The sequence below is a fragment of the Labeo rohita genome, chromosome 8 (genome assembly GCF_022985175.1).
Source record: "Labeo rohita strain BAU-BD-2019 chromosome 8, IGBB_LRoh.1.0, whole genome shotgun sequence".
Classification (NCBI taxonomy): Eukaryota; Metazoa; Chordata; class Actinopteri; order Cypriniformes; family Cyprinidae; genus Labeo; species Labeo rohita.
Window position 1 is genome coordinate 30,018,666 of NC_066876.1, and position 15,114 is coordinate 30,033,779.

Consider the following 15,114-nt stretch of genomic DNA (forward strand, 5'->3'; position numbering starts at 1 on the left):
TTTTATTTTTACAAAAACGCATTTTGCTTCCCGAGACGTAACTGACCTGTCGGGGGAGTTTGATTGACAGGCGATCAGACCAATCACAACGCAGAATCTATTCATGTGCCGTTTGAACTGAGGCGCTACAGCAAGCTGTCACGACACATTACAGAGCCACAAAACGGCATGTATTGTTTGAATTTAAAAAAAAAAAAAAATGAAACTATTGAAAGCTGAAACTTTGTCTCATACCTAAAGTAAGCTTCTCTGTCTTGTCTGTCGATGCCAGTTTCCTCTTTTGTCACTGCGTGAGACCGCTGTGGTTTGTCCGACATAGCAACAGAAACTAAGGGGGCGCGTCTTTGCAAACGGTCAGTTGATGGACGGATTTATTGCGATGTTTTTATCAGCTGTTTGGACTCTCATTCTGACGGTGTGCAAGTGATGTAATGCTAGATTTCTCCAAATCTGTTGCTATTAAGAAACACTTATCTACGTCTTGGATGGCCTGAGGGTGAGTACATTTTTATCTAATTTTCAATTTTGGGTAAACTGTTCCTGTGCTTTTTGTTGGTAAAAAGCTGTGGATCAAATCAAACTGCTGTATTTTGTTAAAGGAGAAGTCCACTTCCTAAACAAAGATTCACATATAATGTAACATACTCCCCCCCTTGTTATCCAAGATGTTCATGTCTTTCTTTCTTCAGTCGTAAAGAAATTATGTTTTTTTTGAGGAAAACTTTAACCATTTTTCTCCATATAATGGACTGATATGGTGCCCCGAGTTTAAACTTCCAAAATGCAGTTTAAATGCGGCTTCAAACGATCCCAAATGCGGTTGTAAATGATCCAAGCTGAAGAAGAAGGGTCTTATCTAGCGAAACGATCGGTTATTTTAATTAAAATAATACAATTTAAATACTTCTTAATCTCAAATGCTCATCTTTTCTTGCTCTCCCTGAACTCTATTCTGGCTCAAGACAGTTAGGGTATGTTGAAAACTCCAATCGTACTTCAAAAATCATTTCAAAATCATCCTACGTCGCTGCAGAAGTACCGACCCAGTCTTTGCAAAGTGAACATGCAAAAAAGATCAAACACCCTTAACAAAAAAGGTAAAACAGCGATATAGGCGACTATTTTGAAGTTAAGGGAGAACATGAGATGGGAGTTTTTCAACATGCCCTAACTGTCATGAACCGGAAAAAAACTGTCCAGGCAGAGGAAGACAAGACGAGCGTTTGACATTAGAAAAGTATATAAATTGTATTATTTTTATGAAAATAACCGATCGTTATGCTAGATAAGACCCTTCTTTCTCGGCTGGGATCATTCACAAGTGCGTTTAGGATCGTTTGAAGCCGCATTTAAACTGCATTTTGGAAGTTCAAACCCGTGGCACCATATCAGTCCATTATTTGGAGAAAAATGCTGAAATATTTTCCTCAAAAAATGCAGTTTCTTTACGACTGAAGAAAGAAAGATATGAACATCTTGGATGACAAGGGGGTGAGTACATTATATGTGAATCTTTGTTTTGGAAGTGGACTTCTCCTTTAATCCTAGTATTTGTTAGTCACATGTCAATATGCCAGCATTGCATGTTCTTAATCTTGAAAACTGTAATATTTCCGAGTTTGATTTCAGGAACTTTTATATGACAAACACTTGTTTCTTTTAGGCAAAACAAGTCACAACTGAAAATGATTGAACCTGGAACGTGAATTACACGATTAATACATTTCAGAGTTTGATTTGAAGCATATTTTGTTACTTTTTTTTTGAGAAACAGTTAGTTTTTATGAGAAAAACTAGTCACAACTCAACATGATCACTTTAGAGTTGATTTTAAACACATCTTGTGTACTTTTCCACGAAAAACGCTTCTTTTTTCTAAGGAAAACCCGTCGCAACTCAACACAGTTGAACTTGGGAACCTGAATCACATGATTAATACATTTTAGAGTTGATTTTAAGCACATCTTGTCTACTTTTCCATGAAAGAGTGTCTTTTTTTTAAGGAAAACCGATCGCAACTCAACATGATTGAACTTGGGAACCTGAATTACATGATTAATACATTTCAAAGTTGATTTTAAGCACATCTTGTGTACTTTTCCATGAAAAATGCGTCACAACACAGTTTGGAACCTGAATCACATGAGTAGTACATTTTAGAGTTTGATTTTAAGCATGTTTCTTTTTTTCTAAGGAACCCATCGCAACTCAACATGATTAAATTTGGGAACCCGAATTACAAAATTAATACATTTAATACATACAGTTGATTTTAAACACATCTTGTCTACTTTTCCATGAAAATCATGTCTTTTTGACAGGAAAACCTGTCGCAACTCAACACGGTTGAACTTGGGATCCTGAATTACTTGATTAATACATTTCAGAGTTGCTTTTAAGCACATCTTGTGTACTTTTCCATGAAAAATCCTTCTTTTTTCCAGGGAAAACCCGTCGCAGCTTGACATGATTGAACTTGGGAACCTGAATTACCTGATTAATACATTTCAGAGTTGCTTTTAAGCACATCTTGTGTACTTTTCCATGAAAAATGGTTTTTTTTTCTAGGGAAAACCTGTCGCAACTCAACATGATCGAACTTGGAAACCTGAATCACTTGAGTGACGCTCTTGGTAGATAAAAAAAACTTGTTTATAAATCTGATTTTACAATGAAACCAACGGTCCTCCATCCAATGTCATCCTTTAGGAATCGAATTTCCAGTTTTGGGACATGTTTTGCTCTGATGAGGTTTATGTTTGCAAGGACAAACCACACTCTTTCATCAGCCCCGGAAGTTTCCTCCCACAAACTTCTCCATTTTCCTGCATTTTCCAACCCGTCTTGTTGGGTCGCTGCGTGTGCACGATGACACCGAGCAGCACCATCCTCCAAAATCCCGATGTGGTTGAGGAACCAACGACTACGGGCTGCTGGGCTCAAGTGGCTTCAATTACAGATGCTCACAATTACAGAGGAAAGAACAGGGTTGGGCAGAACGTGCCAAGCGCAAACACTGCCTGGATCACAGGAGGAGAAGGAGGGGGAGAGCAGGGAAGTCAAACGTTACCATCCCACCCAACCGCTGTCGGGTTATTTTGGGATCTCGGTAGTTTAGATACTAGCTGGATTTTAGTTGCTGTACTTATTGGTTAGGATTAGATTTAAACTTTGTCTTCGTATTTGAGATTTCAGACATATTTTCTCTGGAAACAACTTGAAATTTCCCCTCCAGAGTTAGAGGTTGTAAAACGCATATTAGTGAAGTCATTGTAAAGACTATTAGCTCTTACGATTAAAATGCCAAAGGCATGGATTTGCTATGTTTATATGAGGCGATTTTGGTGTTTGTTTACTGTGGAGTGTCATTTTCCCTAAACAGCCATTTACTGGGCCACATGCTTTGAATAACTGGATTGCGTGGCTGTTTGCTTGCAGATTACATCAAACTTCATTAAATGCAAACAGCACAGGACAGATCTGCTGCCTGGTAGTATCTCTTGCACAAATAAGTCAAAAAATAACACTCTGAACCACATCATAAGACACCCAGAACGCGTTAGCTTAGCATGAATCTAGTCTGACCTCTGCCGCGTGACCTCTGTAAAACATTTTACTTGCTAAATCAAAGAGTGGTAGAAGATCAAAGAGCAAATCTGATGCTTGAACACTTTTGACCTGGTTAGGAGCTCCTAGAAGAATGTTTTAATGCTCTGATGCTGCTTTTTTTTTATAGCTCAGGAGGCTTGTTGGAGATCTGTTACGCTTCATTGAGGTATCAAATTTGTCTCAGATGCAGGTCTTTAAAAAACACATTTTCACAACTCAGATCATTTGGCTTCAGGATCATGTCGTTCATCGCTGAACTTCTGATCGCAGACAGGCAAATCTGAGCACAGTTTGAGACATTGTTAAGCTCTTTTGAAACTGTAGAGGACACTTCTGAGATTACGGAGGTCTTTTTCGCAGTAGAAACAACTGAGATGCAGAAGACTTGAGAGAAAGTCTCAGTTTGCTCTCTGTTAAATCTGAAGAAGCCATTTAAATATTTAATTTGTACAAACTATTTTTGTTTATTTTGATGTTACTTCAGGAAAATTCCTAAATATACACCCATTTGGCAATAAATAAATAATATCCAAAAAAAAAAATAAATAAAACAAACAAACTAAAATATATTTACATAAATATATTTTCTACCAATTTATTTTGGCCATTTATTTTGTATATATTTAAAAATACATTTTGAAAAAAATTAATTATATATTTATTTATTTATTTTTCAAAATGTATTTTTATCTATAATATATATATATATATATATATTTACTTTTCAAAATGTATTTTTATCTATAATATATATATATATATATATATATATATATATATATATATATATAATGATTATATATATAAAAATGCATTTTATTCATTCTTCTCTGCTTATAATTTTTTTTTTTTTTTTGGTAACTCGGCTTATAAGATTTATTTTTGGGCTTTTTATGCCTTTATTTGAACATGACAGTGTAGAACAGACAGGAAAGCATTGGGTGAACAGAGAGGGGAGTGGATTAGGCAAGGGACCACGAGCCAGGATTCGAACTCGGGTCACCGTGAGCGTAATTGCACTGTATGTCGTCGCACTAACCGCGAGGCTATTAGCGCCCTTATAACGTATGTTTAGCATATATATATAAAATATATGTTGGCCACAAAAATGCCATATGGGGATGCACACAAAAATAAAATTATATTGCTATTTGGCATTAAAAAGAGGGACCTTTTCATTCTAGTTTGAGTTTGATTAGTTAAAATTTTGTATATGCTGGTAAGTGTGACATTAATCAATAGTTTTGTTTTGTTTTCCCATAAGAGAAAGAATGTGCATAAATAAAGATATTTGGCCAACTTTTGGGAGAACACTAGCATATATAAATGACTTGAAAACTAATAAACATTGACTAAAAACCACAAAAGTCCAAATTTGATTTCGTAAGAACAACGAGGAACTGAAATTAATCTTTTCAGGGTGGTGTCTTCCTTTTTAGGTGATGTGTTAATTTTTGTTGACTGGAAGATTAAATTATTAGTCTGTATTTATTAGCCAAAGATGCAACCAATTTCTCATCTCCCAGCATCATGACCTTAATTGTTGTAATCCAGACATATCCGTCTGTTTTTACAGTCTACTCAACATCTGGGTTGCTAGAGAATCCTAGATGAAGGGCGGGATGATGCCATTCATTATGACAGGGATGATTGACAACAATAGTGTAAAAAGCTTTACGCGATTGTTTAATTATGATAAGATATTCCGCTATGTCTTAAGATGAAAATAAAATCGAACTCAATCATTGTGTGACTGAGTTGTACCAAGTCCGCTCTAAACATATACGCGTTACATATTCGTCTCGTCTCTCCCTACGCTGCGAATGGTACGTTCCATTTTAAAGCGATAGCTGCGACTCCACGCTTCTAAAGTAAAGCGCGACGCTTTCTTGAGGTACGGACTGGAGAATACCATGCCATCGACGCGTTGAGCGCATTTACGGCTTCATACGGGCGTTTTGCACTGGAAAATAAAGCGATATCTCTGAATCCGCCTGCGATAAGCACCGAGAGGCTCTTCAAAAGCCAACTGTGGATGTAACTGTTGCACTTTGAACACAGGTACGAGTGATACACAAACGATTCATTCTGATGCATGGCTTTATTGTAGCGAAATCGTGAATGCATGATCTGGAGATGCAACGCGTGCTTCTTTTACCACAAAAAAAACAACGCGGTCTCTTAGATGAGAGAGGATAGATGGTTAAACTGCTGTGTGGAAATGATCCTGATGGATGTGGTCAATAAAGCCAGCTAGAACAAAGGAGGCATTAAAAGCAGTGTTTAGCTAAAAGGAGGTAAAATATCCGTGCGTTTGTGTTGTGCATTAGGAAATGCATTAAAATGACTTGACTGTTTTTTTTTTCTAGTAGTCACTACACAATGGATAATTATTCCAGTCTTGCCTGTTGGTGGTTGTGCATGGATATAACACATGCATATTTACATTTCAAATGGAAAGTTGCTTTGGATAAACAGAAAAGCGCACAATCGGCGGTCAGAAAGAAAGAAAATAGCATTGTTTTAGTTAATTAAGACTGGGCAGATACATGGAAAAAGGTGATATCGTGCACTCAATCTGTTTGTCTGTCACATCTGTAATAGTCACATGACTAAAATATTGTTTTCCTCTAGGCAAATGACCCAAATGTTGTTCTTCCCATTAAAGCCTAAACTAAAATCAAACGTATTGCTTAATTTGCACATTGATTTCGTTTATTTCCTTGCATGGGTAATTAATGCGTTGAGATCGCCTCGATAAGATGCAGCTGATGGGGTTGTACCAGATCTGATCATTCAGATCCTTGGGTGCCAGTTTGATCCATGGCTGGGTGGAGAGGAGAGGGGCTGTGGCTGCCCGCAGTAGCCGGCTCAGGGATGCTCTCACCCGGGCTGAGATTAGTACGAGCTCCGCTGGAGGAGCTTCGGAGCTGTGGAGGAGGGAACCGAGCAAAACGCGTTTTACACATATCCGATCTGTATATCGGAATATATGCTTTGGGGAAATGAAAAATGATCTGCATGGGAAAAGGAAATTAGATCTAAAGCGATATATTAAACAAATACAGTTTGTTTGTTTGTATGGAATTTAAGTTGTGACATTATAAATAATAATTTATTTATTATTATACTTTATTTTTATAATATAAATGTATTTAAATATAATTGTATTATGCATATATAAATTATTTTCTAATAATATAATTCGTTTTTTATCTCTAACATATATTCACACATACTGTCTGGCTAACTATATATCTATTCATCTCTCTATATAATCAATCAGTGTTTATGTATTTCCAGTAGGTTTGCATTCTGTTTTGTAATCTGTTTTATTTGGAGGCTGAACAGTAATAGAGACCCATATAGATTTGATGTGTTTTGCTCGGTTGGCTCCTATGTGAAATTAAATTTTCTTTAGGATAGATGAAACTGCAGTGTAGCGAACCTAAATGGATTGATTTGGGCTGGAAATACCTCCATAAATAAATTCAATCAGTGCATTAACCGACAAATTGGCCACTGATGTAAAAATAGAAAGTTGTTTGTAAGCGTGGAGACAACTGTCTGCCGTTATGGCTCTACTTTGTAGAACCGATAAGCATCGCAAGTTACCTGGCGTTTCTAGTCACGTACATGTGTCGATGAATTATAGGCCACATGTTTCACCCCCAGGACTGAGACGAACGCCCATTGAATTCAAAGCAAGACTGCTGAGCCTTTTTTTTCCTTCTTGCTGCATTATTAGATGATGTTACGTTGATGAGATCAGTGCTGGTTTATGAATAACCCGTCCTCGTCAATTGAAGCACAGTTCTGCTGACCTTGTGCTGGCTGTGATCATCTCTATATCAACGCAGCCGCCGTCGCCCTCCGGCCCCTTTCATCAGGGCACATGCTATTTAGTTGTCTGTTTGATTACCGCCGGCCGAGCACCTGAGGATAAATCTCAACTGTAAATTTGCGCTGCGATTCGCTCGGCTCAGAGCAAGGTTACTGTCCTGCGTACTCCGGCCTTGTGATGTCAACGAGCGGCACTGTATATCCTTGAGTGTGGAATAAAACGGCAGCGTTGTGCCTCTCATCCTGTGAGTAAGCCATGAGTACAACTGCCATGTGGAGTCACGGCTGGTGCTAATCACTGAACAATAGCTACTGTCTGTTTCTCAAACTCTCCCTCGCTCTCTTTCTCTGTGCCTGCTGCCGTCCCAAAGGTTTAGGCTGGAGGATTTGCTGTTTAATGTTTAGTTTGAAATACTAAAGATGGTGTAAACGTCCTGTTTGATTAGTAGTGGGGTGGAGATCTTAGCTTGTGGTGACCACAGTAACAGCTAAATTATCATGGCGAGTTTAATATGAGGATTCAGATGTCGCTGTTTGTAGTGTTGGTGTGACTTCTAAATAAAAAAAGTAGTAATTTACTTCTAAATATGAATAATTCATCTCTGATGAAATTGAATTCCTAATTTTTTTTTTGTGTGTGTGGTGGGTGACTAGTCAGTGTTCAGGTTTTACTATTGTAAGATTTTTTGATCAATAAGTCACAAAATCATGTTTTTGTTTTACTCTAACTCATTAATTTTAACCAATTTCAACTCAATTTTTAAATTAAATGAGGTTCAACTCATATTTGCGACCCTGGAATACAAAACCAGTCGTAAGTTGCACGGGTATAGGCTATTTGTAGCAATAGCCAACAGTACATTGTATGGGTCAAAATTATAAATTTTTCTTTTATGCTGAAAATCATTAGGATATTAAGTAAAAATCATGTTCCATGAAGATATATTGTAAATTTCCTACCGTAAATATATCAAAACTTAATTTGTGATTAGTGATATGCATTGCTAAGAACTTTTTTTGGACGATTTTATTAATATTTTGATTACTATCTCGGCCAAACATCAGTGGAAAACTTATTTATTCAGTGGTTTGACTGGTTTTATGGTCCAGGGTCACATTTTTTTAAAACCAGTTTAATATAATTTGTTCAGTCAAATGTGTTACACTTACAAATTTAAGCCAGCGATTGAGCTAAAGTTTTGAAGTTCAGTTAGGTAGAAAGTGCCTAGTCAGGCTAGATGCCATATTTAACATTTAGTGAATGAAAATTAGGCTGACACTTTATTTAAATGGATTTTATTGTTGTGTACCTGAATGTTGATATTTGTCTTTCCTTGTGACACAAAATCTGTGAAATTGTGTTAAAATAATAGATGTGGCAAGGACGGTACAAACTATTGAACACAGCCTCTTTTCATTCAAAAAATAATATTTTCCACCCTTAATAATGCCTGTAAATTTTTACATTCATGATTTGTCTGGCGGACTATTAAAGAGTCAAATGACTGAGTGAAAGTCATATGTGACCCTGCCTGGACCACAAAACCAGTCGTGATGGTCAATTTTATGAAATTGAGATTTATACATCATCTGAAAGCTGAATAAGCTTAATAAGCTTTTCATTGATGTATGGTTTGTTATGATGGGACATTATTTGGCTGAGATAAAACTATTTGAAAATCTGGAATCTGAGTTTGACCTTTAAAGTTGTCCAAATGAAGTTCTTAGCAATGCATATTACTAATCAAAAATTAAGTCTTCATATATATATATGGTATGAAATTTACAAAACATCTTCATGGAACATGTTTTTTACTTAATGTCCTAGTGATTTTTTTTTTTTTAATCATAAAAGAAAAAGCCATAATTTTGACCTATTCAATGTATTGTATGTGCTGCCTGTGCTACTTATGACTGTTTTTTTGTCCAGGATCACATGTTTAGGGACCATATCATAGAAATAATATCATAGAAATGTTAAGGTTTTGACTTTGGTTAGTAAGTCAGTAAATCTAGTTACTATTACACTTTCATCATATCATTAGTGCTACAAATACACTGTAAAAATGTGCTTCAGAAATTATTGGAATAGTTTCTTTGTAATTATTTGTTAAATATGCTAGCAATTCCTGAAGGAAAATTGTTTCTACACCAAATTTATTTCAGCCTGTGTTTGCTATGCTTTTTTTTCCGCATAGACAATCATTTCTGGAGTAAAAGAGAGAACGTAAACAAAATTTTTGACCCCGGCCTGCAACAGGATGGGACTCAAAACTAAAACAACAAAAAGAGGAAATAATCTGAGGACACGTGGAGGTTCTTCCACCACCTTTTGTGACCCTGAGAGCTCATAATGCTCAGGGTTATGACCCTCAGAAGAGAAGTGCACTATATATGTGAAGCTGAATTATTTTGGAGATTGTATATATGGAGGGTTCGGCCCTTTGTTGACTCAATATTGTGGTCACTCGAGGACAGAGCCGCTTATGGCCACGGCTGCGCCTTGCCAACAGATACAGCATATGATATTTGCCTCAAGCTCTGTCAGTTATATCAAATGACGTGGGTTTTATTTTACTTTGCTGGTTTTTTTATTTGAAACAATATTTTTGTAGAGAAGATGAGGAATGTTTGAACAGTTCGCATTAGCGTGAAGCCATTCCAGACAATGGTTTTGTTTTATTTTTGGGTTGTCAATCAATTAAAAACCCTAATTGAGCTAATTAGACGATAAGCCAGTTAATTTGTCAAATTAAATCACAATTAATCATGTATATCAATATTTGCTGAGAAAGTCCTCTAGTGACAATCATTCAAAGACAATGTTACTTTCGCAGATGAAAGCATTGAACAGACAAGGCAAAAGTGGATTTAGAAATCAATATATTGATTATTTCTATATTGTTGCGCACAAATCTGTCAGAGCCTGCAGCGTTTTGTTTTGCAGCGTTTGTCGTTTTGTCTGAGTTGGATTTAGTAAATTTAGACAGTCACACAAGACACTTTTTGTATTTCTTCAATGCTGTTTATATTTATTTTTTTATTTAACTACATGCGTCAATCTTGTTGTTAATATTTTATAGCATTATTTAAATATATTATGTACCCTGAACCACAAAACCAGTCTTAAGTTGCATGGGTATATTTGTAGCAATAGCCAACAATACATTGTTTGGGTCGAAATTATCGATTTTTCTTTTATGCCAAAAATCATTAGGATATTAAGTAAAGATCATGTTTCATGAAGATATATAGTAAATTTCCTACCATGAATATATCAAAAGTTACATTTTGATTAGTAGTATGCATTGCTAAGAACTTCATTTGGACAACTTTAAAGGTGATTTTCTCAATATTTTTTTATTTAAAAAAATTTTTTTTTTGCACCCTCAGAATGATTCCAGATTTTCAAATGGTTGTATCTCAGCCAAATATTGTATATTTTGCATATAAATTAAAATTTAAAATTGTGTGTGTGTGTGTGTATATATATATATATATATATATATATATATATATATATATATATATATATATATATAATATTGCTATGTTAAATATAATTTGAATATTATTTAACTGAAATTATGGTGTTTATAACACTACTACTACTAATAGTGTAGTATGGTTATTTAATAATAATAATAATTTTTGTTGTTATTATTATTTAGATAAAAATGTAACTTAATTTTTATATTTATATGTATAGCTTCAGTACAGTAAGTACAGTATAGATCATACACTTGTATACATTAGCATTTTCCCATGAGCGTCCTATGTTTATGTAACTGGGTTGTGCTCGGCGTGTATTTTTACATGGAAAATGATCTCGGAAGAATAACAGATTTATGTTTATGCATTTGTGATTCAGCAAACACCCCTGATTACCTCAGTCACGATGATTAAATCGGATGAGGCAGCAGCGTTATGAAGTTTATTTGAGGTATTTATGCTTTCCTGTTGGCCCGATGGGTCTCAGTGTGGATTCATCCATGTGTGATATCATGTGTCCAATCCTGTGAAAAGAGCAATTTAGAATTTTTTTTAATTTATTTTTTTCCATCGTCTTCGTTCTAATCAAGAGCTGTTGACCCTCATTACAGGAGTGAGGAGAAGAGGATGCTGTTGTGAGTCCTTGATTAGATGGAGTAGTGATCTATCTCTCTCTCTCTCTCTCTCTCTCTCTCTCTATCTGTAATAATTTTTTGGTATACAGATTTACCATGGTGAACATGTTTTCCACTAAAGTAGCACAGTCAATTGTTGCTACTGAAAAATCATAGTAAATGTTATATAATTATATATATGTGTGTGTTGTATATATTGTATATTTAATGTATTTAAATATATATTTATATATTTTTGATTATTTTTTTTGACAAACCCTCAGCATCATTCTGATGTCCCCTGACTTCACTTTTGTTTAAAAAAGGCTTTAGATCCTTGTATCAATATATTTTCTATCCACTAGTAATTTTTTAAGTTGTTTTGACAGCAACTGTGATTTCCATGGTAAATATTTGTACGGGTTATTACCTGCCTGTGTCATTTAAAATCATTTAGTGGATGTGTCAAAGTGCAGCAGACAGGCTTCAGAACTTGTTTTGTTTCGCTTTTTCCCTGCAAAGGGAAACAAATGAATCTTTTCTGTGTTATTGATATTTCACGGCACTCGCTTCACCCCGACTGTAGCGTGTCAGGTGATTGTGTGATTCTCTCTCTTTCCTGAACCGCTAACCACGAGCTCTCCTATCGCACAAAACCGTCGTCTTCCTCTCTGCCTGAGTTTTAGCTCACACTCGAGGGCTCGATCTGAAACCGTCCATTATTTTTCCAGCAAGTGACCAAACTGATTGATGTGTTAATTCACCAGTGATGAAGAGGGGCAGCAGTGAGCTAAAATTAGTGCTGAAAAACAAGGCTAATAGATGAGTCCATTTCACCTGGGTGCTTGCACACAAACATGGCATGTGAAGCTGGTGGTTTTATGGGCTCAGTGCTGCTCGTCTCATCAGGATTCCACCCAGCTTCTTGTTTACAGTCGAGGACGGGCAGAAAGGTCACAGGGGGGCGTTTGTCAGAAATATTGACGCGCTTGAAAAATTGCAGAACGCCCAAACCGTCTGTCACGTTCTTGAATAAATATTTGTTTTGGGTCCTCTCTGGCGGCCCATAGACACTTTAGTCTGCAGATGGACGCTAATGCTTTTGTCGACTTTGCTCTGTTTTGATGGGAAATTAGTCTGAATGATTTAATTTAGATGTTATTTAGCGTTTGCACAGTTCCGTGGCCACCCATCGTGTGTTTACCATTATGAAAACAGCTAGAAACACCGTAAAGACTGTCAAATCGGCCTAATTTGCTATTAACAAGTACAGTAATGCTTAGATCCGAGCAGATACCCCCTGATGCTTTTGTGACTATCTCTCTCAGTCTGTCTTTCCCGGGTTAAAACGTTCTGCTTAGGCATTCAGCTTTTTCACTGGGACCAGCCGGCTTCTACTGTGCTAATGAAATTACTGTGATTGCTGTTCAATAGCTTCTCCCGCAAATCAGGGAATGTATTACAATACGTCATTATAATACATTGAGGAAGGATTTCGGATTTTAGGAACCTGAAGTCTGCAGTGATTTATTTTATTTATTTTTTTTTTCCAGCGTTGTTCGCAGCGTCACATTACGGGAATCTGTCAGAGGTGTGCTTTGTTAGGTGGTAGCTGGGTATTTGACATCTTTTTTTTGTTTTACCATGCAGATTTTGGGTGAGTTAATGAGTGGTTGTGTTGTAAATACTTTATTTGTGCACCTGAAAATGTGATTTGTGTGCACTTTGTGTTTTTAGGTTTAAAGCCTGACGATACATTGTTTGTGTTTGCATTTATGTGATTTAAAACCTGCTTTTTCATTAACTGAACATTTTAAATATATTCAACGTGATACAAATATCTAAGGTAGAATTAAAATATTGTGAGACTTGAAAATTGGGATGCTTGTTGTGGCAGTAGCTTGAGCACATGTTTTCCAGACAATTTGAAGCAAGACTCCTTAGTCCTGCCATATGCAGAAAAACTGTAGTGCTTAGGTTGCGGTTGAAGTGAAGCCTTATTCCGCTTGTGTGTGCTTAATGTGGCCCTTTCCGACCCTTCCCTTCCCTTCTCTTTGGAAAGAGAGAAAGACAGAAAGAAAGGGAGACAGACAACAGAAGCCATGCAGACCTCTTTCATTCCTGCTGTTCTGCCCAGTGGGGGGAAGCAGTGATTGAACAAACGACCAATGTGTTTGATCTGCAAACCGCTTGTGTTAAATTTTCCAAGAGTGAATGAAATGGTGCTATAACCTCTCGCTGTGTTTTTTTTTTTTTTTTTTTTTATTGTGTGTGTTGTTTCTGTCTTCTCTCTGTGATCCTGGGTCTTGCTCTGGTTTAAAAATTGAGAAAGTTTCTTATTCAGAACTAGTTCTTTTTTTTTTTTTTTTTTAAATACTAAAATCGAATGATTTTCATGGCATTCGGTTAACAGCTCTGGAAGGAGTGTATGATTCATAATTTCTTGCAGTCTGTAGCTGGGTTTCCGTCCAAAGTTGCAATTTAACTTATTGCATAAAACACTGGCAAATCCCCTTGTGAAAAATAAATATACTAAAATGTATTTAAAATACATTTATTACATGCGAGGAATACAACAAATACATTTACATATTGTGTACTTAATAAAAATACCCTGCAATTGTACTTTCAGTTTACTAAACTGGTATGTTTAGGGTCTGCTAAAATTGGAACAACTAATTTTTTACTTCATGCACTTTAATTGTGCGGAAGTAGTGCTGAAGTCCAACTAAAGATATACTCAAGTATATTTGATTGTGCTAAAGTGGAATTATTGCAAGTATACTTTTAGGTACACTTTAAATATTTTGCATTTAAAGGCAGATATTATTTAAAGATCATACAATTCTTATCAAAAGTGACATTAAAACGTATTTTAGGCTTAATACTAAGAAATATGCATTGTGCACAAGAAGTACTCCAAATAAAGTTGAATTACAATTTTTATATCAGTAAGTCTCGAGCAATATGTCAGTAAATATTTTAGTAGACTTGAACTATACTTATTATAAAATAAATGCATTTAAAATCTATTACTTTTTTTTTTTTTTTTTTTTTTTTTTGGCTAAGCACTGTGCATCCAATGAGTCAAAGAAAACTGTAGGAGAAGCCACTGAATATATTAATTTTCATATGTATTAAATTATTTGGGCCTCAGAGTGAGCAGATGAGAAACTACAATTGTGGTCCTTGCTTTTGGAGGTGGATGTATGCTGTTTGGGAATGCATTTGTGTAAGACCGTTCTGGGAGGCAATTATACAGAAATACTTTGACAACAGACTTTGTTCAAGCATTTAAGAATGACCATAAAAACATTTTAGATGCTGTGCAACAAGATCAGTCTGCTTAGTTAGGTTATGTTGTCCCGAAGCACAAAATAACATGACTTTTTTATGCGCTCGGTTATTTTCATTTAAAAAAAATACAATTTAAATACTTCTTAATCTCAAACGCTCGTCTTGTCTTGCTACTTCAGTGAATTAATCTCACTTTGAATCACTTTTACACATTCTTATTCCATAATCACAATTATTTGGAAAGGTCATGCAAAGGTCA

General features: G+C 35.7%; 1 protein-coding gene across 1 annotated transcript in view; it reads left to right on the forward strand.

The window, feature by feature from the left end:
• The first annotated feature begins 5,490 nt into the window (after positions 1 to 5,490).
• The window catches only part of plxna3 (plexin A3), a 209,301-nt gene continuing 199,677 nt past the window's right edge, over positions 5,491 to 15,114 (forward strand). Inside the window, exon 1 of the mRNA XM_051117011.1 lies at positions 5,491 to 5,670. The gene's annotated coding sequence lies outside the window, so the exon portion shown is untranslated. The remainder of the gene's footprint in view (positions 5,671 to 15,114) is intronic.